We start from the raw sequence: 26,321 nt of genomic DNA on the forward strand, positions 1-26,321 counted from the left end.
CTCTGGAGGCAACATTTTGCATATTGAACCCGGATTTCCCTATTAACAGCCACTGCAAAAGTGAAGGGTTTCATTGGCAAACACAGTAACTCTCCTGTAGTAAGTATTAAGGTGGAGAAACTCCTTTCTGAGAATGAATTTTAAAGATCACCAAGTACAGTACTTTAAGTGCCAACATAAATGCACTCCTTCCGCGCCACACGAAGCAGTGATCCGGTGAGATTCATACTGGAGGCCCTGGTCCGGCAGGCAGGCCAGGCCACACCAGCTGGGCGGGTGCCAGCTCTTGGTCTCCTGCATGAAGGGCACACCTGGGCCAAGAAGCACAGCTACCCCCTGCAGCTGGCCTGTGTGCACGTTGGAACGTGCTTCAACACCCCACCACGCGGTTTCCAGTTCTGCCGTGGCCTCCTCTTCCTGTTCGTGTGGAACCTGGAGCTCAGCTGGCGATGAGAGTTAGGAGCTATCTCGAGTCTCCCGAGAAGGCACCGAGCCTTGGCAAGGTGACCTTCTCCACACACTATAGCCAGCCTCGATTTGAGCCACCTCGCGGGTGTTGGCACAGAGGACGGAGAACAATTTAGCTCCCCCTCTGTTCTGCTGGAGCCACTGCACTGTTTCCAGAGGTGGGGCGGGAGGGTGACCCCAGCATCATTCAGCTGAAGTCGGTGATTGGAGTGACCTCGACTCTCGTAAGCCATGACTTTTACTAGGTGTTCGAATCTACCTCCAGGTCAAATTTCAGATATCTTCTCAGCTTTGCCATGGTCCACCCCCAGCATAAGCAGCTGGCCCGTGGGCTTGTGCGTGCCTGGCACTCAGGAGAATCTGCAGACAGGAACCGAGAACCTTCCCGTGTGGGTCAGCCAGAGCTGAGAGCGTTGCCTTCTGCTGCTGCACTATCTTCCAGGCCCAGGTGTTCTTTTTCCTTCGTTTTTCTCTTTCTTTCTGTATTTTTTTAAGAAAATTAAATTTAAAACACCTAAGTCATATGGTTAACTAGCATGTCCACTTAAAATTCCAAAATAATTTTGGCACACATATTTATCTTAGCCAATTCAAGTTATAAACATGAACTTTATTGTTCATTTTTTCTATGGTAGCTATCCAAAACGACTGTTCTGTTTTTTATTGATATGAAATTCGTATACTATAAAGTTCACTTTCTTAAAGCATACAATTCATTGGTTTTTATTATATTCACAGCTGTGCGAGCACCACCACGATCTAATTACAGAACTGTCTTTCTTCTCCCAAAAGAGAGACTTCATCTATTAGCAGTCACTCCCAGCCCCTGGAAACCACTAATTTAATTTATTTCCATTTTCTCTGCATTTGCCTATTCTGAACATTTCATATAAGTGGGATAATACAACATGTGAACTTTCCTAACTGGCTTCTGGTTAGCCTGCAACACCCAGGTACTCATGGATCAGACAGCCTCGAGGACTACAGGAAGGGGATCAGGTGTGATCAAACTCTGTGGAGGGTATCCATCTCTTTCTCTTTCTCACTCTCATGTGCATGCACTCTCTAACATGAATAAAGAAAAAAATTTAATAAATAAACGTGCCCAGAAATGCAGACAGTCCTGGACACATGATGACTCAACTTATGATTTTTTGACTTTGCAATGGTGCAGAAACAATACACATTTGTACTTTGATTCTGATCTTTTCCCTAGGCGTAGTGTTTTAAAGGTTTCTCCGTGTTGTAGGAGGTGTCAGTACTTTGCTCCTTTTACATGACTGAGTGATAGTTAACTGTATGGGCATACCACAGTTTTTCCTGTCACCCGTTAAGGACAGGTGGGTTACTTCCATCTTCTGGCTTTTATGAACATTGCTTTTGTGGATGTTTGTGTAAAGGCTTTTGTGTGAATGCATGTTTTTATTTTACTTTGAGTATATACCTAGGCATGAAATTGATAGACTGTATGGTAACTGTATTTAAGTTTTTTTGAATGACTGTTGGATTGTTTTCCAAAGCAGCTAGTCTGCTTTTGAGGATACTGCTTCAGGTTCACAGGGCAAAGGAGTGGGCCATATTGGTTTATACCTCTGTTAAAGAAACGTGTTTATAGATGCAGTGCTCCGAATCCTGACCCTTTGCAGAGAAAGTGTCTGCATGAAAACAGAATTTCTTCCTTTTGATCTCTCACTCCAGGGCTTCTGAGTGTTACGATCGCGATCATCAGAATTAGACCTTCTGCTGATTCTTCATGATAGCTGGCATTTCTGTCTAATCAGCTTTAAATTGCCCTCTAACAAACAGAAAGGGCCCATTATTCATAATCAAATACTCAGGATCACACAGATGCACGGTCCGGCTCTCCTGCTTCCTCCCAGCATCATTTTGGGGAAGTGCTCTCTTTCTTGGAAAATAGCCTCAATTTCCTCCTCTGTAAAGTGGGACTAAGAATAGTATCTCCCTCTAGAATTAGAATGAGATTGTGTGTGCCAACAGTTAACTGGCACTATTATTATTACTGTTACTACTGTTATGTGGTTATTTAACTGTACGGGTATTTCTTTGGAGAGATAAATAACATTTTAAAAATACTCAAATTGCTTAGAGACATAACCTGTTGTAGTATATTGATCAGATTTTACTCTAGCAAACAAAATCATTTATAATCAAAAACGTTTTTTAAGGTAAAGGAAGAATGGAGAAAAAAATCAATTTGAAATTATTCTTTAGATCATTTTTCATTTTATCCTTGATGTGTATTAAAATTAAAGCAATTCTTTTTCTGCTCTTTCTTCCCTGAAGCAAATGAAATTTGGACACAGGCTTTTTTTTTAATAGCAATAATGAAATGTTAAACAAAATATTCTCTTCTTTAGAACCACTTTTAAGTTATTCTTTGAGGAAGAATTGGGAAAACCCTTTACAGAATGTTTGCAAAATATTTGATCGCACAATATTATGTCAGCTGTATTATTTTCTTTTAATTTTGCCTAAATTTTTGATAGTTGGTGATCAAATAAAGTGATTTTTCCAGTTATTATTTAGTAATATAATGGTACATATATATTTCAATTAAAGTAGTGATACAAATGCAGAAATTAAAAAATAAATTAAAAAATAAATGCATGAAATAAACAATTGAAGACAAAGTGAAAATAGCCAAGAATGGTTATTGAATATTATCATTCAACTTTTTTCACTAGTTTAAAAGGAATAAAATTTACTCAGCCTTCATTTTAAATGAGAGTTCCCATTAACTGTGTTTGAGAATAGCCTCAATTTCCTCCTCCGTAAAGTGGGATTAAAGTGGGATTATCTTGATAAATTTTTGAGACTTAGTGGCATCAGAAGTACCTCCTCTATTGGAGGGTCTGGGATTCTCCAGACTAAGAAAATTCTGTGGTCCAAGAAGTTTGGGAAGTCCGACAGAGTGCCTTTGATCACCAGCAGGATGATGAACTAGTCAGGAAGATCTTACCAAAAACAATAGTTATTTATATGGGATAACTAATCCCCTGTAAAACTCAGTTACTGGTAAAACTAGACATTTTAGAACAGAATAGGCAGAGTACCTTTGTGACGTGGTATAAAAAATATACATGAATTAATTTGCTTTAAAATTAAGAATTTAAAAAGTCTTCATTAAAATATTGGGAAAAAGGTGCCTCAGCTCGAAGATGTTCGCAACACACGCAACAGCAGTAACAGAGTGCCTGGATTTTATACGACAGTACATGTCAACTTCTTACTGTAAATGAGAAAGTGACAACCTAAAAGAAAAGTGAGAAAAGGTGAGAGTAGAAAGCTTAAAAAAAAAGAAACAAAGAAAAACAAATAGACACGTGAAAAGATACTCTCCACTAGAGAAATAGATGGGGACAACTCACACCACCATGCATCTGCAAAGATAGTAAAAGCAGGGAACCCCGGTTCACAGCCGATTTGGATACAACTGCATTCAGCAACACTGTGGTCATTCGCTTCCATCGAGCCAACATGCCCACACCTACACGCGTGTTAGAGAAACTTCACACCTGCTTGGGAGACAGGCACAAGGTCTCTGGAAGAACGTTTGTTAGGAGAGAAATTAGAACAAGCTGAATGCCGGTTGACCATTGAAGAGATTAACCACAGAATATTCACAAGGAATAGTGTGTAGAGTGAAAGCGGCGGGACCACGGCACACAGCAGCTTGGGCCAGCATCAGAAACATAATTCTGAGTGATGGAGAGCGAGCACAAGAAACCTAAATAAAACAAATTTCATGGACATAAACCTATGTGTGCAAAAATGAAAATAATAATTGAAAACAACAAGAAACAAACAACAAAAGGTTGCCAGAGTTTTTAATGTGCTATCGTGAATTGTCAAGAGAACATGCAACAGGTCTCAACTTACTTGACTGCAGATCCGTTTGTAAGGGGCAGCTGGAAGGATGGAAGCCACTTCCATTTCCCTGCTCCAACGCTGTCATTTTCCAGGTGAGGAGACAAAGGTTTAGGTAGGTTATGGGACCAGCCTAAGGCTCTGCAATACTTAATTCATAATTGCTGAGCTGGCACCACATGCTCAGTCCCGTGTTAGGTACTAGCAAGACAGTGAAAATACATAGGATAGACAGGCAGAGACCCAGAAACTAAAATTCTGGGAGGTGAGTGCTAGGAGAGCTGCCTGATCCATACCAAAGACATCAGAAGAACACTGTATTCGAATTAGGTAGAGGAGCTCAGTCTATGCTGGACAGAGTGAAGCTGCAGCACCTGTGGAGGTGCTGGTAGACCAGTTGGACAGACTGGGCAGTAGACTGGGTAGGCATTGATTTTGCATTTCTGTGTGTAATAACTGAAGCCATGGACTGGATGAGAAGAGGAGCCAAAGATAAAGCCCTGGGAACATCAGTGTTGAAGGGTGCACTGGAAAGAGAAGCCCAGATGGAGACAGGGAGGGAGGAGAAAGCCAGCTGGGAAGGCTGCAGTCTGATGCCACAAGAGGAAAGAGCGAGATAGAGTGGTTGAGAGCCTCAGCTCCGGGGCTGAACTTGCGTTTGAATCCTGACTGCCTGGCTCATAGGGTGTAGGATACTGGGCTCATGCCACTTTATTTCTCAGTTTATAACAGGAGAATATAAGGCCCAGTTTATAAAAGGAGTGTAATTGTAAAACCGACCTCATTAGCTTGTGAAGCCTAGCTGAAGTACACCAGGTAGAGTACCAGGCTTTGCACAAAAGAAGTGCTCAGCAAATGCCACCATTATTATTATTATTATTAAATAAGAGGCGGTGTCAAAAATACACATCGTGTTTAGTATCACAGAGGTCACGGGTGATCTTGGCACAAATCTGTTTCGGTGGAGGGATGGTTTGAGGACCAAGTAGGAGTGACACAGAAGAGGATGCCAGTTTAGAAAGTTTCTCAAGGTTAGCCGTGAATGGAGAAGCAGGATTGTTGCCGGGGAGCATTGGAATTTGAGTGCAGGATTAAAAGAAGGGGGGAGGGGAGAGGCTGGAGCCCATTTACACACTGAGGATAAGAGGCCAGGAGAGATGGGGATGATGATGCTAAGCAAGGGACAGGAAATAGCTAGGGAAGGAAGGAGCTTGGGAGTGTGGGCAGGAGGGTGTGGGAGTGAGTGCCCAGGAAAGAAACGGTCCTGCACTCAGACTTGCCTTAGGATGTGTCGAGACACCCAGCGTGGGGGGTTTGCAGCTTCCTGGAAGTCAGGTTGTGGTAGGCCTTCTGGCACATTCCCCATAAAGAAAGCACATTTTCACATCCCAGAAGGCAGAAACAAAGGAGTGTCTTCTGGAAAGGCTTCTGAGAAGACAGCAAGAATCAGCTTCTTTTTTATTTTTTAAAGGATTGTTTTATTTTACTTATTGTTATTATTTTTAATTTGACCAGAGAGAGAGAGAGAGAGAGAAAGGGAAAGTGAGAAAGGAAGCCACCAGGTCCAGGACTCGAAGCGCAATCAGCCATGTGGGAGTCCAGCTCCTTAACCACCATACCACCTGTCGGCCCCCAGACCTTCCTGATAAAGGTGTCAAACACCTTGGATGTCACCTTGGAATAAACACTCACTTCGCAGTTGTTCTTAACTTAAAAAAGAAGCCTACCAAATCTAACTCTGCGGAACTGCAACCGCGGAGTCTTGGCCTCTGGAGTGCTCTGTGCACAGATACACCTGCTGGCGTCTCCTCCTCCTGGCACTCCGTGTGCTGTTTTCTGATTGGGGATAACAAACCCTTCCTCCTTCCCAGTCCTCTGCACAGAGCTGGGGGGATGCCCACCATCCCCAAGTCATGGAGGACTGGGAAAGCTGAGTTCTTCCCAAACGTGAGGAGCATGCTCTGCTTCCTGACTTAGGAACTATTCGAATGTCCAGAGGGTACTCCGTGCATGGCCCCAGAGGAGCTGGTGGGCAGCTGGGTGCGCTGGTACCGTGTGCACCCGACAGGTAGCCACGGGGTCCTTGGGCTTTGTTTTCAGACTTCTCCCCAGGCTCTTACTAAGGCCTGCAGCTCGCGGAGGCTCTCCGGATTCTTAGGAAGGCAGAGGCTTCCTTCCTGAGAATAGATGGAGGAATAGCGTGGGCGGTGACTTGCCCACGGACCCAGATGAGTCATGTGACTCGATTGTGGCGTATTTGTCCGGCCAGAACTTGTCCGGTGTGTCTGAATTCTCTCTCAGAACCTGACACAGTGCATCCTGCCTTAAGTGTTTCTAGTTTTCTTTCAGTTCTCTTTTCTTTTCATCCAAAAAGTACTTAATGTGGATTGGCGTATGCTTTTGATTATTTCGCCACTTAACTTGAGCAAGCAGCCTCTTGGGTTCCTATTTTTGTTTCTCGCATTCTGCAGACGGGCAAGGTTTCCTGAGTGAGATGGGAGAACACCCACATTTGAGGGAGTGCTCCAACTGCATAAATGGTTCTGAGAGGGAACAATGGCCCTCCCTCTGCTCTTGGAGGGAAGAGCCAATATTGGGAACAGCTGTGTTTGAAAGCCTCCTAATTGTTATTTATTCTATCTGTAGATCTATAGTCCAACAAATGCATGAGTAGGACCTCAGCTGATTATATCTCTTTGTTTTGATCAGAACTGCTATAAATAAAAGCTGTAGTGAACGCTTCTCTTAAATGCCTAGGGCTCTCACCACAATTCATTGCTGTTTTCTTTTGCTACAACCTTCCTCAGCCTCTGTTCAGTCCTAAGAAATTGAATCTAGAGTAGTAAACAAGTGATACTTCTGCCACCCTAAGGGACTCCTTCCGGGATCTGGGAACCCTGTCACCTCTCTTCAAGTCACTTATGCTTGTGGAGTCCTCTTGCAGGCACCTGAGATCCATGTGTCCCAAATGGTATTCAATGGTATTCTTCCTTTTTGCAAGGTTCCTGTGACAGCTTCGTGGCACCCTTTACAATACGGATGTATATTCTAGGCAGTTCAGTCTCCGCTATTTCCTCTGTAAACACAGACAGTGGGGCAGGGCCCTATCTCTGTCTGAGGCCTTCTGCTTGGAACTTTCTTCCTGCCGGCCAGTTCCCGTTCCTCAGCCCAGATTTCACACCCTCGGCAGAGCCCTTGTTTCCTCAGTCCTGTGGGAAGAGGCTTTCACTTCTGGATCATCAGTGTTTCTTACTCGAATATTTGTGAAGTTATTTAATAACTTTTTAATAGTTTATTTCTTCCATGAGCAAAAGAGCGAGAGAGACAGAGACAGGACCCCCAACAAGGACCCCAACGCTGCGATCCTCCCCCAGCCTCAGCCCATTCCAGAACATAACCAGTGTGAACTCGTGCCCTCGGAGAGGTCTCCGGAGGCAAACCAAGAACCTCCACATGGGTTAGGCTCAAGGAGCATCAGCATTATGAAGTCTTTGAGTATGGGAACCCGGGCTGTACTTAGACCCGTCTGGCACTTTCGAAAGCCCTGACACGGCTGACAATTTTTAATTGACTCGAATTTAGAAAAAAGATGAAGTAGAAGAAGAACCATTAAATGATACTTACCATTTTTTACCTGCTCTTTGTATCTTCACCCTTCATTGGCTTCTCTCTCTTAGGAAGACACGCAGGGCAGCTGTGTTCTGTCCCTAGCAAAGGCAGTTTCTCTATCAGCAGCTCGTGGAGCCCGGCTGCATTGTCAGGGTTCTGCCTAAGTGCAGTTTAAGGAGCATCTGTTGACATGAGGAATAGAAAAGAAAACCTCGCAGGGGCTATTTATAGCAAAGGTCAGAATCTGAAAGCCCGGCTTCCAGTTTGTTGCCGCCACCTGTTGCCTGAATAATGCCCAGCAAGTCTCTAACATTTTGTAGGCGCACTTTTCCCCTTGCAAATAAGAATAACCCCTCCATGACGAAGCTGTTGGAAGGATTTGGTGAAGATTGTATGTGAATGCATCTTGACAGTGCAGGTCTAGAGTGAGTTCTGACATCGAATAAGCTCATGTGACAGATTGGGGATTGTGTCCCCCCCAAACTTCATATGTTAAAATCTGATTCCTGGGACCAGCAGATGGTGTATAGCTGACCATGGTTCAAGTTCCAGCCCCAGTGGCTTAAAACTCTTGCTAGGCACGTGTAGAATGAGTTTTTCATGGTTTTCTCAATGACCATTCATTGTATAGATGTATAATTTATTTAACCAGTTTCCTTTTGAGGGATATATAGTTTGGTTTTCATCTCCAATTATTCTTGAAGGTATTGAAATAAAGGAGCTATCAAAACAAAACAACCCTCTGTTTGTAAAAGCTGCCCTATCATGTGCTTTGTTGCTAGGACTCATCATTCGTCCTAGGTAAAAGACTCGATAACTGTGTTGGATCTCTGCCTCCAGAACAAGAAAAAATCACATCTCATAAAGCTTAAACCGAAAATGATCTAAAACCCACAAAAAATGACGGTCAAATGTCCCTGCTCTCTTGCCGTCTCAGGCAACTGCCCCCAAGTATATGTCTTGTAGAATAGTTGGACATGTGTAATAGAAATGGTATTGCCTAGAGGACTTACCATGTGAACAAGAGAAGAAGCTAGCTCTCGGACACACAAAGGCTTCCTTCCTCTGCAGAGGCCAAGCAGTGGTCAAGACCCGAGATGCCGACTGGCCAGGGCTGTGATTTTGGCTAAGTGCGGGGTGTTGTGGATCCTGGGAGTGGGTCCTAGGACTTCCATCTCACTCCAACTCTGGAAAAGTAGAAGTTGACGCTGAGAAGTGCCTACTAAACTGAGCCCTAAGGAAGTGTTTGTGGGGAACAGGTCCGGGAAGGGTGGGATCACGTGGCGAGTCGTGTTCTAGGACAGGGAGTGGCAGCATGCCCGGAGACAGTGGGGCCCATTTCAGGGACTTCAAGACTATGACGGTCCTTCTGGGGCTGGGGAGAGGAGGCTGGGAAGGTCTTGGCGGGCCACTTATGGTGACTGTCTGTAAGTGGGAGGGGGTTTAGACTTAGGCTGTGGGAGGCCATCAAAGACCTTTCTTTATCAGGGTCTGGTTTGTGAAAGCCCTGACACGGCTGACAATTTTTAATTGACTCGAATTTAGAAAAAAGATGAAGTAGAAGAAGAACCATTAAATGATACTTACCATTTTTTACCTGCTCTTTGTATCTTCACCCTTCATTGGCTTCTCTCTCTTAGGAAGACACGCAGGGCAGCTGTGTTCTGTCCCTAGCAAAGGCAGTTTCTCTATCAGCAGCTCGTGGAGCCCGGCTGCATTGTCAGGGTTCTGCCTAAGTGCAGTTTAAGGAGCATCTGTTGACATGAGGAATAGAAAAGAAAACCTCGCAGGGGCTATTTATAGCAAAGGTCAGAATCTGAAAGCCCGGCTTCCAGTTTGTTGCCGCCACCTGTTGCCTGAATAATGCCCAGCAAGTCTCTAACATTTTGTAGGCGCACTTTTCCCCTTGCAAATAAGAATAACCCCTCCATGACGAAGCTGTTGGAAGGATTTGGTGAAGATTGTATGTGAATGCATCTCGACAGTGCAGGTCTAGAGTGAGTTCTGACATCGAATAAGCTCATGTGACAGATTGGGGATTGTGTCCCCCCCAAACTTCATATGTTAAAATCTGATTCCTGGGACCAGCAGATGGTGTATAGCTGACCATGGTTCAAGTTCCAGCCCCAGTGGCTTAAAACTCTTGCTAGGCACGTGTAGAATGAGTTTTTCATGGTTTTCTCAATGACCATTCATTGTATAGATGTATAATTTATTTAACCAGTTTCCTTTTGAGGGATATATAGTTTGGTTTTCATCTCCAATTATTCTTGAAGGTATTGAAATAAAGGAGCTATCAAAACAAAACAACCCTCTGTTTGTAAAAGCTGCCCTATCATGTGCTTTGTTGCTAGGACTCATCATTCGTCCTAGGTAAAAGACTCGATAACTGTGTTGGATCTCTGCCTCCAGAACAAGAAAAAATCACATCTCATAAAGCTTAAACCGAAAATGATCTAAAACCCACAAAAAATGACGGTCAAATGTCCCTGCTCTCTTGCCGTCTCAGGCAACTGCCCCCAAGTATATGTCTTGTAGAATAGTTGGACATGTGTAATAGAAATGGTATTGCCTAGAGGACTTACCATGTGAACAAGAGAAGAAGCTAGCTCTCGGACACACAAAGGCTTCCTTCCTCTGCAGAGGCCAAGCAGTGGTCAAGACCCGAGATGCCGACTGGCCAGGGCTGTGATTTTGGCTAAGTGCGGGGTGTTGTGGATCCTGGGAGTGGGTCCTAGGACTTCCATCTCACTCCAACTCTGGAAAAGTAGAAGTTGACGCTGAGAAGTGCCTACTAAACTGAGCCCTAAGGAAGTGTTTGTGGGGAACAGGTCCGGGAAGGGTGGGATCACGTGGCGAGTCGTGTTCTAGGACAGGGAGTGGCAGCATGCCCGGAGACAGTGGGGCCCATTTCAGGGACTTCAAGACTATGACGGTCCTTCTGGGGCTGGGGAGAGGAGGCTGGGAAGGTCTTGGCGGGCCACTTATGGTGACTGTCTGTAAGTGGGAGGGGGTTTAGACTTAGGCTGTGGGAGGCCATCAAAGACCTTTCTTTATCAGGGTCTGGTTTGTACTTGTACATCTCCCCCTGAAGCCAGGTGGAGAATGAACTGGAAATGGATGGGCTGCTATTTAGGAAGCCGTTGCAATAACCCGAGTGGAGGCGATGGCGGCCTAACTAGGGCATGATCGTGCAGGCAGGAGGAAGTCCACACTGAAGAGCTCTTTAGACAGTGGCGCCTGCAGGAGGTGGCGGTAGGTGCAGAAACACTTGGCCCTCTGGTTGGCACACTTGTTTACAAACATTTTGATCAAATGCTATGCATTTGATATTTTTAAAAGTTTATTTATTTCTCCCATGAGAGAAAGTGAGAGAGACTGATAGAGACAGACACCCCCAATGCGATCTTAGTGTTGCATTCCACCCCAGTTCCATCTGGCCCAGATCACAGGTATGCATGTGCACTTGGCATGCTCACGGAGGTCCCAGGGTGCAAACTCGGGCTCTCTCCCATGTGGGTCCAATTGCATCACCACTGTTCCATCACCTGGGCCGCATGTAGCGTGCTTATTCATGCACCTTTATGAACCTTCCCTTTTCTATCTTCTGCACAAACCCTGGAAGTGGGAATTGCTGAGTCAGTGAAAACAGAGACTTTGAAATCTTGTACTGACGTAGTCGAATTGCTTACAGAAAGGCTGACTTACCCGTTCACGTGTTCAGTAGCGGTTTAGGTGCCCCTTCAGCCTCACTGAGTATTGCTACTCTGAGGTGACACCAGTGGCTCAGGCAGAAAACACGTACCTGTTCCGTTTTAATCCGCATTTCTGTGAGTGCTGGTGAAGCCAAAGCTTTTTCATGTGACAAATGATATTTCCATAAATCGCACGTGCGTGATTTCTGTTTTCCTCCTGAGTGCTCTGTCCTCTTGATTTCTGAGGGCTCTATATTTATTGCTTAACTCTTCGTCTTTTCTACTCATTACAGCATTTCTGTTTGTGCTTTCTTCTGTTTATGCTGATCAGGAAGTTTTGTTTTTGTTTTGCTTTTTCATGTGCTGAAATGTTTCGTTCATGTTTGCTGCCTTTGGTTTAGTCAAGGAAGTTCTTCCTCAACCCTAGGTTGTATAAACATTGGAATTTAATTCACTGGATGCTCATTTTTACCTTTCATCTTCAGTTCATTGGGAGTTTTCAGATATAAGATGTGTTGTAAGAATCTACTTTTTAAAAGTTCCCAGAGGTTAAAAAGAAACATTTCTTTTCTGAACCCCAAGCCAGGACAACCTGGTCTAATAAAGACTTCTTAGGCAGTTTGCATAGGGAGGCGGTCCCAAAGATGAGAAGCAGAAATACTGGAATTTCTGAAGCATCCGATGTTCCATACGGTCAAAAGAAAGGAAGTTTGAAATCTAGAGTGTACAGAAAGTCCAGGTCGTAAAACATTGCCGGTGGTTTCTGTGGCTGCAACCTGCATTTCACTTACATCCCGGAGTCACCCTTACTGTGCAACATGAGTTAACATCGAAATGACTTTTCAGGGCGATGGCAGCTCTAAATCTTGGCTCAGAGGGGCTGTGTGCTTCCCTGAGTGGGTGCCGCTGGCTCTTGAGTGGAGCCTGGGTTCTCAGCGAAGGATGTTTGCAGGAATGAGGTGGGTTTTGTGCCTTCCAGGCCACCCAGAGTGCCATGTGTAACTGTCTGATAAACTCTGTGCTTTCACTGGGCGGTGTTTTGGCCAGCTTGTTTAAAGGGGGGTGGGGAAGAAAAGGCAAGTAAGCAAGTATGGTGTGTTAAATGTTTATCTTTTTACATGAATTTTTGGAAGATCTAAGTGTGATTTCAAATTCTTGGAAGAACTAGAAGTTGTTTCTCCGGGGAGATGTTTTTTGGTGTAAGTTTCCCTCCCCTCCGCCCCAAGGCTTGGATGGTAGCTGTGGAAATGATCGTATGACTTCGTAAGTACACTCTTTTCATCAGCCAAGCTATCATCTTTTTAAAAAATACATCCATTTATCTGTTTATTTATTAGTTTGTTCATTTTATTTCTCGGAGAGTGAGAGAAATAGGCATCCTCAAGAGAGTCTCATCCTGCAGCGCCCTCCCCACCCCCAGCTTTTCAGGCCGTGAGGCTCGTGCGCACGCGCAGGCACACACGCACACTGTGAGTTTCAGGGGAAGCGGGGTCTCAACCAGAGGAGAGCCAGCACTGCAGAGGGCCAGCCTCTCCACTGCGCCCTGCGTCCGGGCCACGGGTCGTTCTTTACTAAAAGCAAGGCATCTCGGGTCAAGGAAGAAATGAGTGTTAGAAGCTGTCCTTGTTCACTGTGCCGCCGGTCGGTGTTCAGATACTGTCCAGGTGTCAGTATTAACCCTTACGTCTTATCTTTATGGTCCAGGGCTTTTCAGCCTTTTCACTGTTGACATTTTGTACTAGATAATTCTTTGCTGTGGGGGCTGTCCTTCACAAGTATCCTTTATCTAAAATGCTTGGGACCGGAAGTGTTTCAGATTTTGGACTTTTTTGAAATTTTGGAATATTTGCACATGATAGTTAGATATCTTTAGACCCAAGTCCAAGCATGAAATTCACTGATGTTTCCTATACAGCTTTTATACATAGCCTGAAGGTAACTTCATAAATACCTCTGTATTTCTATGCTTTTCCATTTGTGATATGCCAGAGCTCAAAAAGTTTCGATTTGGGGTCTTTTGGATTTCAGCTTTGTGGATTAGTGATGCTCAGCTTGCATAGGTTGTTTAGTCTACACCTGGTCTCTACCTGCTGGGTGCCAGTGGTGCCCACCCCACCATTGCCGTGACAATGAAAAGCGCCCTCAGGCGCTGCCAAATATCCCCGTGGGGCACATAGCCCTTGGCTGGGGACCACCAGCATGGTCGCGGAGGAAGTAAGGCGTCAGGATTTACATCCTACTTAACTTAATCGCTGTCTACTTTCAAGGCAGGTAGTCCCACCTGGGCGACAGAGGGCTGTTAGAAGAAACTCTTTTCCTAAACAGTAAAAACACAATGGAATCTCGTAGCACTCGCTGTCGCTAACCAGATCTGTTATGTTGAAAGTGAAATCGGTGAGTTGAGACCTGAAGTTAGGTTGAGGGCCTGGGAGGTGATTTTCTGGAAAGACTGGCCTCAGTGCATCGTAGGCGAAGGGCGGGAACCGTACGGTGCTTCCAAGGTGAACCAGTTACGGTCGTAAATCAAAGAACAGGAAGCAGTTCTCCTAAAATAGCCGCCAGCCCTTCCAGGCCGTGCTGGCTGCACACCAAGTGGCGGTGTGGCCTCCTCTGGGCGGCTGAGTCTTCAGATGAGACACCCGCCTGCTGCGGAGAATCTGGAGAACCAGCCACAGCCGTAGCAAAACCCTCCCTTGATGTGTTTCAGTGACTACAAGGTATACACCCGCCTGCAAATCGGTGGTTTTCCTTGCACGTGGTTCAATTTCCCGCCCACTGTTGCCGATGTGAAAAGATGCTCTCTTTTTATTAACACTGACAGTGCAGATCAAACGAGACCCAGAGAGCCGTGTCCCAGACTAGGCCTCGAGCAGCGGATGCTGCCCTTGCATTCATCTGGGATAACAGGTGACAGTTTTAAATAATGCAATCACAATTCCTTCACGGAAAGTGGGTTAAGGCTGGCGATTGATGCGTCACTCGGTGTTCCGTATTACAAAGTACTTGTCTCACGTAATTTTTAGTACTTCGTTCAAGCATAACTGCCGATATAATACAATCGTGTTAATTCATTGTTAAACATATTTTTTACTAATTACTTAACGGGAGTGGATTATAAATCTCCTGCCAAAAACATTGCCTTGCTTATACTAGACAAGAAATTAATCATTTTGGGATCTGTTAAAAATAAAGTTTGGATGATTTCATTCAGCTCTCGGATAATTAGATTAATATGAACTGCTTCTGCACCGTGTAAAATACCTTTTAATGCATTTTTAAAAAGACTATAAAATAATAATTAAAACTTAGAATTATAGTCAACGTTCAATGATCATTTCAGTGGCCATTGCTCACAGAGAGAAGGGTATTATGGAAAATAATAAAGTAATTAGGACAAAAATACAAGAAGCCTCAGCCATGCTCCTCCTCTCCCTGTCTCGCCTTACCATTTTGTCTGCAGTGGGAGGGGACCGGCCAGCAGAAGGGGGCATGCTACAGCCTAAGAGAATGCATTCCACTTGGAGAAAATTGTGAATTAACCATTTTTTCCCTAACCATTTCAATGGGCTCTAATTCAAGTATATTACTATATGAAACCTAGAAAGAGTAATGCATCTCTTGCTGCATGTGTCATGAGAAGGTAGTATTCTGAAGAAGTGTGAGAGGATAGGGCTGGCAGGTGGCATGGTGGTTAAAGGCACTACACTCTCACTTGGCCTACCGTGGTTCAGGTCCCGGACCTGGCAGCTTGCTTTCTCACTTTCTCCCCCTCTATCATCAAATTAAATAATAATAGAAGTTAAATAAAATAATTATTTTGGAAAAAAAGCTTAGGAAAGAAAAAAAAAAGAAGTATGTGAGGATGGCCACCAGCATGTGTCATGGGGCAGAGGCCTCCTTGGAAATGCCTGGGACGTCAGATGCCTTTCGGGCTTGTTTTTCCTGTACCTTTACAGATACTTCGGCTCGTGCCTCACTTAGGCATGAGTTCATTTGTCAAGGATTTCTGTTCAGGTTACTGTTTGCAGGTTTGTCCCTGGAATAAAAAGAGACAGCTAAAACGGTCCCTCCAGAAATTACAGCAGAAGGATTCAGAAATAGGAGGCCAATTTATCCAAGTGTTTGAGGGAGGCTATCAGCTCTGTTTGTAACCTATATTCATGTTTAAACACTTAGCAGGCAACTCTTGGTGTGTAGTTTCCTTGAATCATCTGATTTTGTTTCCGCCTAGCTGTAGACATTCCCAGGAGCACTGCAAATCCTTGCCTTCTGTTTTGACTTTCTAAAAATCATCCTGGGCCCCTATGCACTTGTGCAAACATGGAAAGAATCATTTTTGAGGTAGGTAGCTGAGGATGAACAGGTAAACACACTCCTCCTTATGTTTTCTGTTAGGGCGAGACTAATAGCTGTTAGACTTTCTCTAGTTCTATCCAGATCCGAACAGCTGTTAGTGCTTAGACTTCCAGAGTTTCTAAGTCTGTTGGTGTGAAAACAAATATAAATCTTTAGTATGTGAATCTTTTTTTTTAGAGAGAGATTTTGCTATAGGGCACATGTGCAAGACAGAGAGGTAGAGAGACAGAAAGCGAAAAATCACCCCCTGGGGGGATAGCCACACTGCAGTCCCTTCTCTATTCTCCTTTGGGGATTTTGGGCATGCATGCACACACACCCGGTGTGAGTTTTAAGCCACTGGGTCTGGGACTCAAACCACGCTCAACCTTGTGGGAGTCCAGCGATGTAACCGCTACACCATCTGCTGGTCCCTAATCTGTGAATCTTTAAATGCTTATTATAGAAGAAGCCATTGGTTGAGTTGATTGGGACATGGAACTAGAGGCCAGAGCCACCAGGTTGAGCTCGGCTTCTAGCATTTGGCTTTGACAGGCTCCATGATGACACTGCACTATGTTAAAAGAGGTGGTCTTCAGGCGCCCGGGCCAAAGAGAGTCTCTCCTCCCATTTCTGAGTGAGCGTCGACACCTGGCAGACACCAGTAAATAACAGGCCACAGACACATAGCCCACGGGGTCACTAGCAGAGAAGTGCGTGCAGGGTATTAAGGCTGAGTGGAGTAAGCAGAGGGTAATTTCTAAGATAAAATCGATAAAGACAGTGGGCCTCTGGAATGAAAATGACCACAGGGTTTTAGGGCCTCTGAATGTGAGGAAAGCCCACAGTCTCGTGCTGTCCACACTGCACAGATCTGGGGAGACAGCTTTCTTTGGGGTGACACCTTTTGTTATTGTTGCTCCACGTGTTTGCCTGCAGAGAAACACCTTTTAGAAAGTTTCAGAAAACGTTTGTTTCTGGGGCAGACTGACAGGCTACTCCTGATCTGCAGGGCTGTGGAGACGCAGAGGGAGTGCCCAAGCAGGGGTGGAACAGAGGCTTCCTGTGGAAGAAGAGCTGCACCAGAAGAACATCCGTGTGTGAGGCCTTGGCGTAGGGAAGCTCACATGAGGGTGCGAGGAGACCAGAGCAGACAAGAGCAGGACTCAGGAGATGGCAGAGCCACGAGATGCCTCGATTGCTCTCCTGCTGAGCACCGAGGAGCACCTTCCTCCCCCCTGCACCCGGGGGGGGCCGAGATGTCCCTCCCCGGGGTCCACACCTCCACCATGGCCTCATCCCAGGCTTTCTCTAGGCTGGCTTTCCTTGCAGTGTTTGCACATCCTAACCCGTCCTCTCTTCTGTTCGGTTTCCCCGTTGCCAGTGTTAATGACTGAGAGGTCACCTCTCTCTTTACTGTCTTCCTGTGTCCCCACATTGTTGGCACCTCGCATTTGCTTTGGCAAAGGCCATGGCTAAGTTCCATGCTGTAAACCCGGGTCCTTGGAAGGCAGGCTGTGGTGTAAGGTAGATAGGGGCTTGAGTCTTGGCTGTACTATTGTACAAGCAAATGGGGTGACACCAGGCAAGGCCCTCGCCTTCGCTCACCCTCACGTGCTCCTTCGATGGCGAAGATCCAGCGTGCTGAAGTGGGAACTGGGCAGTAGGGACGTGAGCGAGAGCGCGACGCATCCGTGTGCTGCTGGGCTCGGGACGTGCCCTGCGAGGGACAGCGGCCTCGCCTGGCAGCGCCCGCTCGGCCCGTGGCTCTCCTCCGGGTGCTGCAGCAGCTCCGTCTTCCCCCTCCTCCCTCCCTTCCTTCCTCTCCTTTTCTCTCTTCCTTCTTCACCCCCTCCTTCTCTTTTCTCTGCCAGAGGGTGTGGTGCTTGCCAGAGAGAAAGCCCCTCTCGATGGAGTGCGGTCACACTGCAGTCCTTCCTCGATTTCTCCATCCCATCAGGAACGGGGCACACGCGTCCTCATGCCTGGCATGTTTTTTGACACACGAGCTGGGACTCAAACTCCAGCCAGCCACGTGGGATCTGGCTCTGCAGGCACAGAGCTGAACCCACTGTGCCATGGGGCTGACCCTGGCCTATTTCCGAACTATTCTTTATTCTCCCATTTGTTTGGCCTTCCTACAATTCAGTTAACACATGCCAGAGCGATTTCTGGAAAAGACAAATCAGATGATTGCCCTTTTAAACCCCTCAGCCAAAAGTGCTGCCCCACACCTGGCCCAGCCCTGGCTCCGCAGCATGGGCTAGTGCCCCACCATGACACCCGTGACCCCTTCTCCTGGCTCCTCTCTGCTCAGCCCCCCATTCGTGCCCCTGTGGAACCACCGCACACACCGGCAATGTCCATGCCAGCGGGTCCACAGAGCATTCTGCTGGATTTCTGCCTCTAAGCTTCATGCTTGCTCTGCCTGGCATAATTACCCGTCCTTTCTCTGCTTATTAACTCACGTGGGCTCTCCTTAGCCTGGCCTCCACCTCCCGAGGGCCCTCTCTGAACGCCGGCTGGGTAGAGGGCGCCTCGTCAGTCCTCCCATGGCACGCTATTTCTTACGCGGTAATTATGACCCGGTTTTTTAAAGATTAAGTAAAATGAGGCTGAATAGACGGAAAGAGAAAATGCAATTTCTCATGTTTTGATGTAAGTGTACATAGGGTGGGCATGCATTGAGGGTCACAATAAAAAAGTTTGAAAAACATGAATTTGTGAGGCTACGTACACTGAGGTTACCTGTGTATGCTACCCTATGGACCTGGAAACTTTCAGGAGCAAGGACTGTTCTTGTTCCTCCAGTGCTTAGCAAAGTATGTAGTCAGTAAAATCCTGTTTGATGGCCTCTGCTAGCTTTTAAAGAACCAAAGGCAAGAGGACCAGCAGTTAGCGTAATGACTGTGTCGCTGGACTCCCATGTAGTCGACCGTGGTTTGTTTCCCAGACCCGGTGGCTTAAAACTCATGCCGGGCGCGTGTGCGTGCGTGCCCAAGATCCCGAGAGGAGAATGGAGGAGAAGGGATTGCGGCATGGTCATCCCCCCTGAGGGGTGATTTCTCGCTTTCTGTCTCTCTGTCTCTGTCTGTCTGGCAAGTGCACGCGCCCTATAGCAAAAAACAAACAAACACAAAAAACAAACCTCTCCAAGAACCAAAGGTGAGAGGAAATAGAATACGTGAGTTCCTGGGATGAATAGATGATTGGAGGAAAGCGGAATCTGAGTCTGCGCGAGCTCACGCCTATGGAGCCCCGTCTAAAGCGTCCTCATGCGCTGGACGCTGTCCTGTATGGGCGATCTGGAGTGAGAACTCGTCCAAGAGGGTTCCTTTGTCTCTGTCCCAACGCGGTGAGCAGTCCGGAATTGCTCAGGGGTACCAGCTCTCTTGATTTCTTTAGAGGCTGGGCTCCGCCCCCCCTTTCCTGCAGTCAGAGTGGCAGGAGAAAGGGGAACCAGGAGGATGGTCCCAGGTGGGAGTGTCCCCACACTTCCTGCTGGCAGCCCAGAGAGCAAGCCTCGAAGGGAGAGAGCACACCCCTTCCAGGGCGCCCGGATGTCATGATCAGAACCGCAGGGCGGAGCTGGAGACTCAGGGTGCTCCCGGAGGGTGTCACCCCGCCTCGTCCTGGCAGGGAGCCAGGCCTGGCCACTGCGCATGCTGCCTTTCCGTTCGTCGGGGTGCTCGTGTGCCCTTTCCAAATCCAGAGTCTGCTCTGAGGGTGTGTATTGCTCGCTCTTGTAGCTTCACTGCTTTTCTGCTACTGTGCTTGCTTTTTCTTTCGGAGGGGGGGATTTTTGCTATAGGGCACGCGCGCTCGCTGGAGAGACAGAGAGAGAGACAGGAAGTAAGAAATCACCCCACCCCCTGAGGGAGGAACGGCCATGCTGCAATCCCTTCTCCACCATTCTCCTCTTGGACTTTTGGGCACGCACACATGCCCGGTGTGAGTTAGAAGCCTCCAGGTCCAGGACTTGAACTGTGATTGACCATGTGGGAGTCCAGTGACATAACCATTATGCTATCTACTTGTCCCCCATTCTTTCTCTTCCTCATTTCATCCTACTCTTTCTCCCGCCTCCCTTAAAGCAAAGAAATAAAGAACTGTAAACAAAACAAAATGCCTCCCACCTCAGTTGTGCACCTCCTAAGGAAAGCAGCTGGTCATGGCATTAAGGAACACGCATAAAGGGTGACAGCGGTCCTTAGGGCCGTGTCTGACCTGTCTTTTCCTCCCAGGGCCGACGTGGTGCCATGCACAGAACAACGAACTTACTCATAGCCTGCTGCCCAGCTAGGGTGAATTAATAAATACGAAGCATGATGCTGCAACTGACTTTTGGTTGGCTTGCCCGTAAGCTTTTACTCGTGCTCTCATTCATGTCCTTATCTGCTTTCTTCTTTCAAATATTATCAGTGCTTTATTTTATAATCCTGACACTTAGACCTACGTGATAATCCTGGCAGACGGGGTACTGTTAAAATCACCAGCTGAATGATAAGCTTGTGCTTCTCGAGGTCCAACATTTCCCTGGTGAAAAGGTGATGCTGAGCGTAGATGAGCTGGTAACTGAGGACTGAGCCAGCTCTAAAACACTGCCGTTGACAAGTGGAGTTCCGAGGGTTGCTCTCGGTTCAGTCAAAGCTACGGGGGGGAATTCTCTCCAAGAAGGCTTGAGTGCCATCCTATCCCGAGAGCCCCAACCTTGGGAGGAGTTTGAACAGCGAATTTAAAAAATAGCTTAAAAAAAACTTTGTATAGTGGGAATAACATTATTATTATTTTTTTTTTGGATTTTCTAAACAATGCATTTACTGTAAAAAAAAAAATCAGACAATGCAGAAAAGTTTTGAAAATAGTGATAATTACCCACTTTCTTGGTTTGTCCTTCATAGTGTATGTTCATTTAGGCTTTTGAATATATATACAATATACGTAATATTCTTTAAAATATTATTCTAAAATATTGTTTGATTATGTGCTTTTTTTTTTGAGAGGTTTTTGCTATAGGGCATGTGCGCTTATCAGAAAGACAGAGAGACAGAAAGCGAGAAATCATCGGGGAATGGCCATGTTGCAATCCCTTCTCCTTCCTCCATCCTCCTCTTGGGATCTTGGGCATGAATGCACACGCACCCGGCATGAGTTTAAGCCATCAGGTCTGAGACTCAAACCACGGTCAACTACAAGGGAGTTTAGCGACATAGCCATTACACCAACTGCTGGTCCCGATTATGTGCTTTTTAAGGACAATAGACCCAACTGCAACAACACACACCAGTTGATGCTTCTGTGATACTTCAGTAAGGTCATAGGAGACTCAAGTTCATTTCTCTGCCCATCCTAGAAGCTGGGCTTTTGACCACTGTTATACCCTAATTGTGTTCCCTCCAAATTCATTTGTCGAAATCTTAACCCCCAGTGTCTCAGAGTGTGACTGTATTTGGAGAGAGGGCCTTTACAGAGGTAATTAAGGTTAAGCGAGAGCATTGGCATGACTGCTAATCCAATTATGTGACTTTGTAAGAAGAGATTAGGACATAGCCATGTCTAGGAAAAGACTGGGTGAAGATGGAGGGAGAAGCCAGGAAGAGGACCCTGAGAGGAAACAAGTCCCCTGACACCTTCATCATGGACTTCCAATCTCCAGAACTGTGAGAGAGAAATTAAGCCACCCAGGCTGTCGTATTCATATGGCAACCCCAGCAAACTAGTAAGGCCCCTCTTCCTCGTGCACCCTACATCCAGTTCAGTAGAAGACACTCAGCGCCCCCTTCAAAGCATGCCTAGCACCTGTGATTTTGTGTCACCTTCTGCTGCTGTCACCTGGTTCAAGTCAGTCTCGTCTCTCATGTGGACTTACACCAGCCACGTGTGCGGCGTCCGTCGGATCACGTTGTATACCCTGCTTGTGTAGAACCTGGGGTTGAATCCATACTGTGGCCCACGGAGTAGTAGGTGATGTGGCCACTGATGACCACCAGCCTTTCTCACCCAGCCCCCATCCCAGCCTGCTCAGCCACCCTGCCTCTTGCTGACCCTGTGCCAGGCACGTTGCCGTGTGCCTACCAACTCTCTGCCTGGACACTTTCCCTGCAGATACCAGCGATCTGCCTCACTTTGTGCAGGTCTTCACTCAAAAACCATCTTGTCAGTGAGGGTGTGCACCATCTCCCGTTAGCAGTCACACATGTAAGTTCGCGCACTGGCACACACTGGCACTTGCTTATTGGTTCTCCATAGCACTTATTATCTTAAACGCCGTGTAGTTTCCTTTATTTTTGGGAATTTTTTTATTGGGTTGTCGGGAAAGTCATGATGTATTTTTGCGTAGAAAAGCATAGAAACATGGGTCATGACTTTCCAGATTGTAAGTGCCACACGGGGTGAAGTCTCGAATCTGTTTTGTTCATTGTCTCTCCACAGCACCTAGAATATCACCTGGCACACATGAGGCATTCCATATATTTTGAATGAAAAATTCTGTTTATTCTTTCTTTTTGGCGCCTTTCTAGTCTCCCATGTCCCCTGTGTGTGCCTACAACACCCCACAACTTGTGGATCTTAATATATTCTGGATTTACTATAGTCTGTGTGTTCTCTTCCCCCTTCACTCCTCATAGACTCTGAATTCCCTGGGCAGAAGCAGAAGTTCTCCATATCCCTTCCACTGTTCAGTGGTCCCCTCTATGTGGTGGGAGCTTAATAAGCAGTTACTGGCTGTGTATAAATACTGAAACGGGCAGCATTCATGTAACCGCGTTTCCACGTCCAAACAAAATTTGTAGACCTGAGTTCATGGTGTCACTTGACAAACCTTTCTGCCCAATGCTGCTTGCCCACCTCTTCCCTCCATTCCATACAGGTCGCTGCTGCCCATTCTTTTCACTTTTCTTTCTTTCCTTTTTCTTGCCCTTAGAGATCTTCTTTAGTTCTGTCATAAGAGTTTCATGCATTTCTTTTTTTCTACCTTCAGCTGATCCCTTTGCTAGGCAACAGTGAACTTATTGCAAGAGCAGGAACAATGTTGATCAATAAATGTTAATTTCCAGAGAAACAGTAAAAATTTGTATGACTAGCACCTTTTGATCTACTTCATTTTAAGGATTTTTAAAAATTGAAAGTGTGGCACATATACACTATGGAAACTCAGCCATAAAAAATGAGATCCCAGCATTTGATAGAAAGTGGATGAATATGGAAGATTTAATGTTCAGTGAAGCTAGCCAGACTATGAAAGAGAGGCATTGTATGTCCCCATTCAATGTGTACCGAATGTCCACACTCTATGGCAGTAACTGAAAGATGGGAAGATATAAAAGCGTGGAGAGCAATTGCAGATACCAGAGACAGTGTGGGAGTAGGGTGAGAAATGGGGGAGGGTGAGAGGAAGAGAATCAAGGGGGAAAAAAAAGAAGCAAAACATGGAAGGGACACAAAAATGGAAAATTATCTGTTACCTGATAATGTGTATGATAATATCTTTAACTGGACTAATAATACAATGTGTTCATGCTGGGAAGGTTCATTTTGCAAGCGTAATGATATATAGTGATTGAATGTATAAAAAATTGAATTAGAATTGTTTTTGTTTGGTTTAATTACTAGGATTTCAACCGTAATTTTTCCATCCTTTTAAGTTGTCTGTGTACATTAGTTCAACTTCATTATGGACCTTTCTTTTTTTTATCAACTCTCATTATAGGCTTTTCAGTTGCTCTGAGATTGTAAGGATGCTTTGCATTATAGTTTCTATGGGAGAACTAATGTGGGGTTGCGAACAATAAGCTTGTGTAGAGGCTTTTGGAATGCAACTTAATGGTGGATTGTTTTCTTATAAGCGTTTTAATTTTCTGTCTTGTTTTAGTTTGACCTTTTTCTCGCCTGGTCTTGATAAGTGGAATACAGTGTGGCTTCTCTTTGGTTCCATAGTTTCTTTATCAAGGTACTTCAGAGCGCTCCCAGGAGTTACAAGTTCGGTCATAAACAATTTTACTTCAAATTTCTTATCATATTATAATGTTTTTAAATGATTAATAGTTCTCTTGCTCTGTCTTAAAATGTTTTCTTTATTCATGATAGAATACATGTGCACATATTGTGTGAATGAAAGAGAGATAAAGAGAAAGAAATAAACTGCTGAGACTGGTCACACGACAATCTTCCTCCAGCCCTTCAGTCCATAGACTCCGGGGCACTCACATGCATGCCCTACGAGGTCTAGCCTGACGGGGCCGGGGATTCAAACTGCCGTTGCTGTGTGGGATCCAGCTTCCCTTGAGTAGTGCATTACCACCGTGTCACAGAGCCAGCCCTCAGCTGCCTTTCATTCCGATAAGAATCAGATAGAGCCTTTCGTTTATATGAATGTTCCTACAGAAGAAGACTTAATGATAAATACAAGGTTAAAATTTTAGTCTTATTAATTATCATACTCTTGCATGGGAGCTCACCAAAATTACTGAAAGACCAGTAAATCAATATTTTTTTTTAAGTTTTTCAAAAATTATTTTTAAGAAAGAAAGAGAGAAGCATGCACTCCTGACAGGGTCTTGCCATGGGGCGGTTCCTCTCACCCTCAGCCTCCAAGCCAGCCAGGGTAACAGATGTGCTACTCTACCTGGTAAGTTAGGGTTGATCTGGGATCCAAACCTGGGCCTCCCACGTGGCTTCAGCATCGCACAGCAGTGTCGTCATGCCTGTTCCATCTTGACCAGGCCAGGGTTTTTGTAAGCTCTTACATTTGTGGGATTTGAGCACGTGTGAGCTTCTTAGGAGAGGGGCTGGTGCTGTTGTCCCTAGAACCAGGCTCAGCCAGTGGGACCGAAGGAATCCTTTGTACAGAGAGTGTCAGGAAGAAAGGCGGTCGACAACGCCTTTGGGGGATGCCCCTGCCTGTTTGTACTTCTGCCTTTTGGGGGGCATTTCATCACACCCATAGGGTAGAATATTTTAGAAACAGAATAACCTCTCCTTTTTAATCATTTCGGTTATTTAAGTGTTTCAGATCATTACAAGAATTCACTGCAAGTCAGAGTGCAGAGAATCTCTGCTACTAATACATTCCTAATTACACCAATGATTGGCAAGATTTAACCTCCCTTTTCGTAAAGCTTTCACTCCTTTCTTTTCAGAAATTCTAATCAAAAATTAATTGTTGTTTGAGAGTGTTTCTCCAATTATAAAAACTCATTTCTTGAAATTTAGCATTTAAGAGAAGGCTAACTTGGAAGTTAATTGTGTCCATATGTTATCAGTAATTATTTCCTTTTTGTCATTTCTATAAAGTGGCTCATTTGGTTCTTAAGGATTGTTTGTTAAGGATGGATGAAGAAAAACCATGTATTTTAATTGTCTGACTTTCTAAATTGTCCAGCAGACATTTACATAGGCTTGCTCAGTTTTTCTTAATTTTAACACTTGCAGACATGTTCATAGCAGCATTACTCATAATACTCCCAAAGTAAAAGCAACCCAAATTCCCACCACCTGATGATTACATAAATAAAATGTGGTACCTCTATACTATGGGTTATTGTTTGGCTATAGAAAAATGAAATTCTGATAGCATGCTACATACACCATGAATGGACCTTGAAAACATTATACCAAGTAAAAGAAGCCAGACTCAAAGACCATATATTTATGATTCCATTCGTATGAAATGTCCCGGATCTGTGAGGATGGAAAATAGATTAGCAGTTGCCTGAGGCTTGGTGTGAGAGGAGAGGGGAGTGACTGCTAATGGACGTGGGGTTTATTTTTAAATAAATGATTAAAAGGTTCTAAAATTGATTACGATGATTATTACAGAACTCCGAATGTACCAAAAGTCATTGAATTGTACTCTACATTAAGTGCATGGCATGTGAAGTATATTTCAATAAAGCTGTTATTTTTTTAAAGCATTTTGTCAGTACTCATTCATTGATTACATCTGATGTAATAGAAGAGACTTTAGAGCTAGATAGTGAGAGACATGAATATACCGTCTATTGAGTAAATGAATTTACTATGGACTGAGCAAAATGTTCAGCATCTCTTTGAAACTCTGTCCAGGTGAGAATGAATAGATGACAAGTTCTCTGTTCCACCAATTTGAAAATAACATTGGACTTACATGCTAGGGAGCAAATCTCAGAATGTAAAGGTACTGAAAATATTCACCTAAAACCTAATTAACTATTTGAAAAATATCCGCTATATCCACGAAGGTCCACAAACGATTTCTGCTGCTTGAGCTAAAGATGACCTTGTTATGTGGTGTCACCAGGCCAATCCTAATGCCATAGTTTGCCGTAACCATAAAAGGCAGTTCAG

General features: G+C 45.1%; 1 protein-coding gene across 4 annotated transcripts in view; it reads left to right on the forward strand.

Annotated features, from left to right (window-relative positions):
- Positions 1-26,321, forward strand: part of PLCL2 (phospholipase C like 2) — a 162,191-nt gene that overhangs the window by 32,966 nt on the left and 102,904 nt on the right. The window contains exon 1 of one of the 4 annotated variants that reach the window (XM_014585090.2): positions 11,739-11,795. The exons of 2 other annotated variants lie outside the window; for them this stretch is intronic. The gene's annotated coding sequence lies outside the window, so the exon portion shown is untranslated. Of the gene's footprint in view, positions 1-11,738; positions 11,796-12,700; positions 12,924-26,321 lie in introns of those variants that run through there. One more of the 4 variants, XM_027769170.1, reaches the window with a different exon arrangement.

This window comes from Tupaia chinensis, unplaced genomic scaffold, assembly GCF_000334495.1.
Source record: "Tupaia chinensis unplaced genomic scaffold, TupChi_1.0 Scaffold148822_2, whole genome shotgun sequence".
NCBI classification, from domain to species: Eukaryota; Metazoa; Chordata; class Mammalia; order Scandentia; family Tupaiidae; genus Tupaia; species Tupaia belangeri.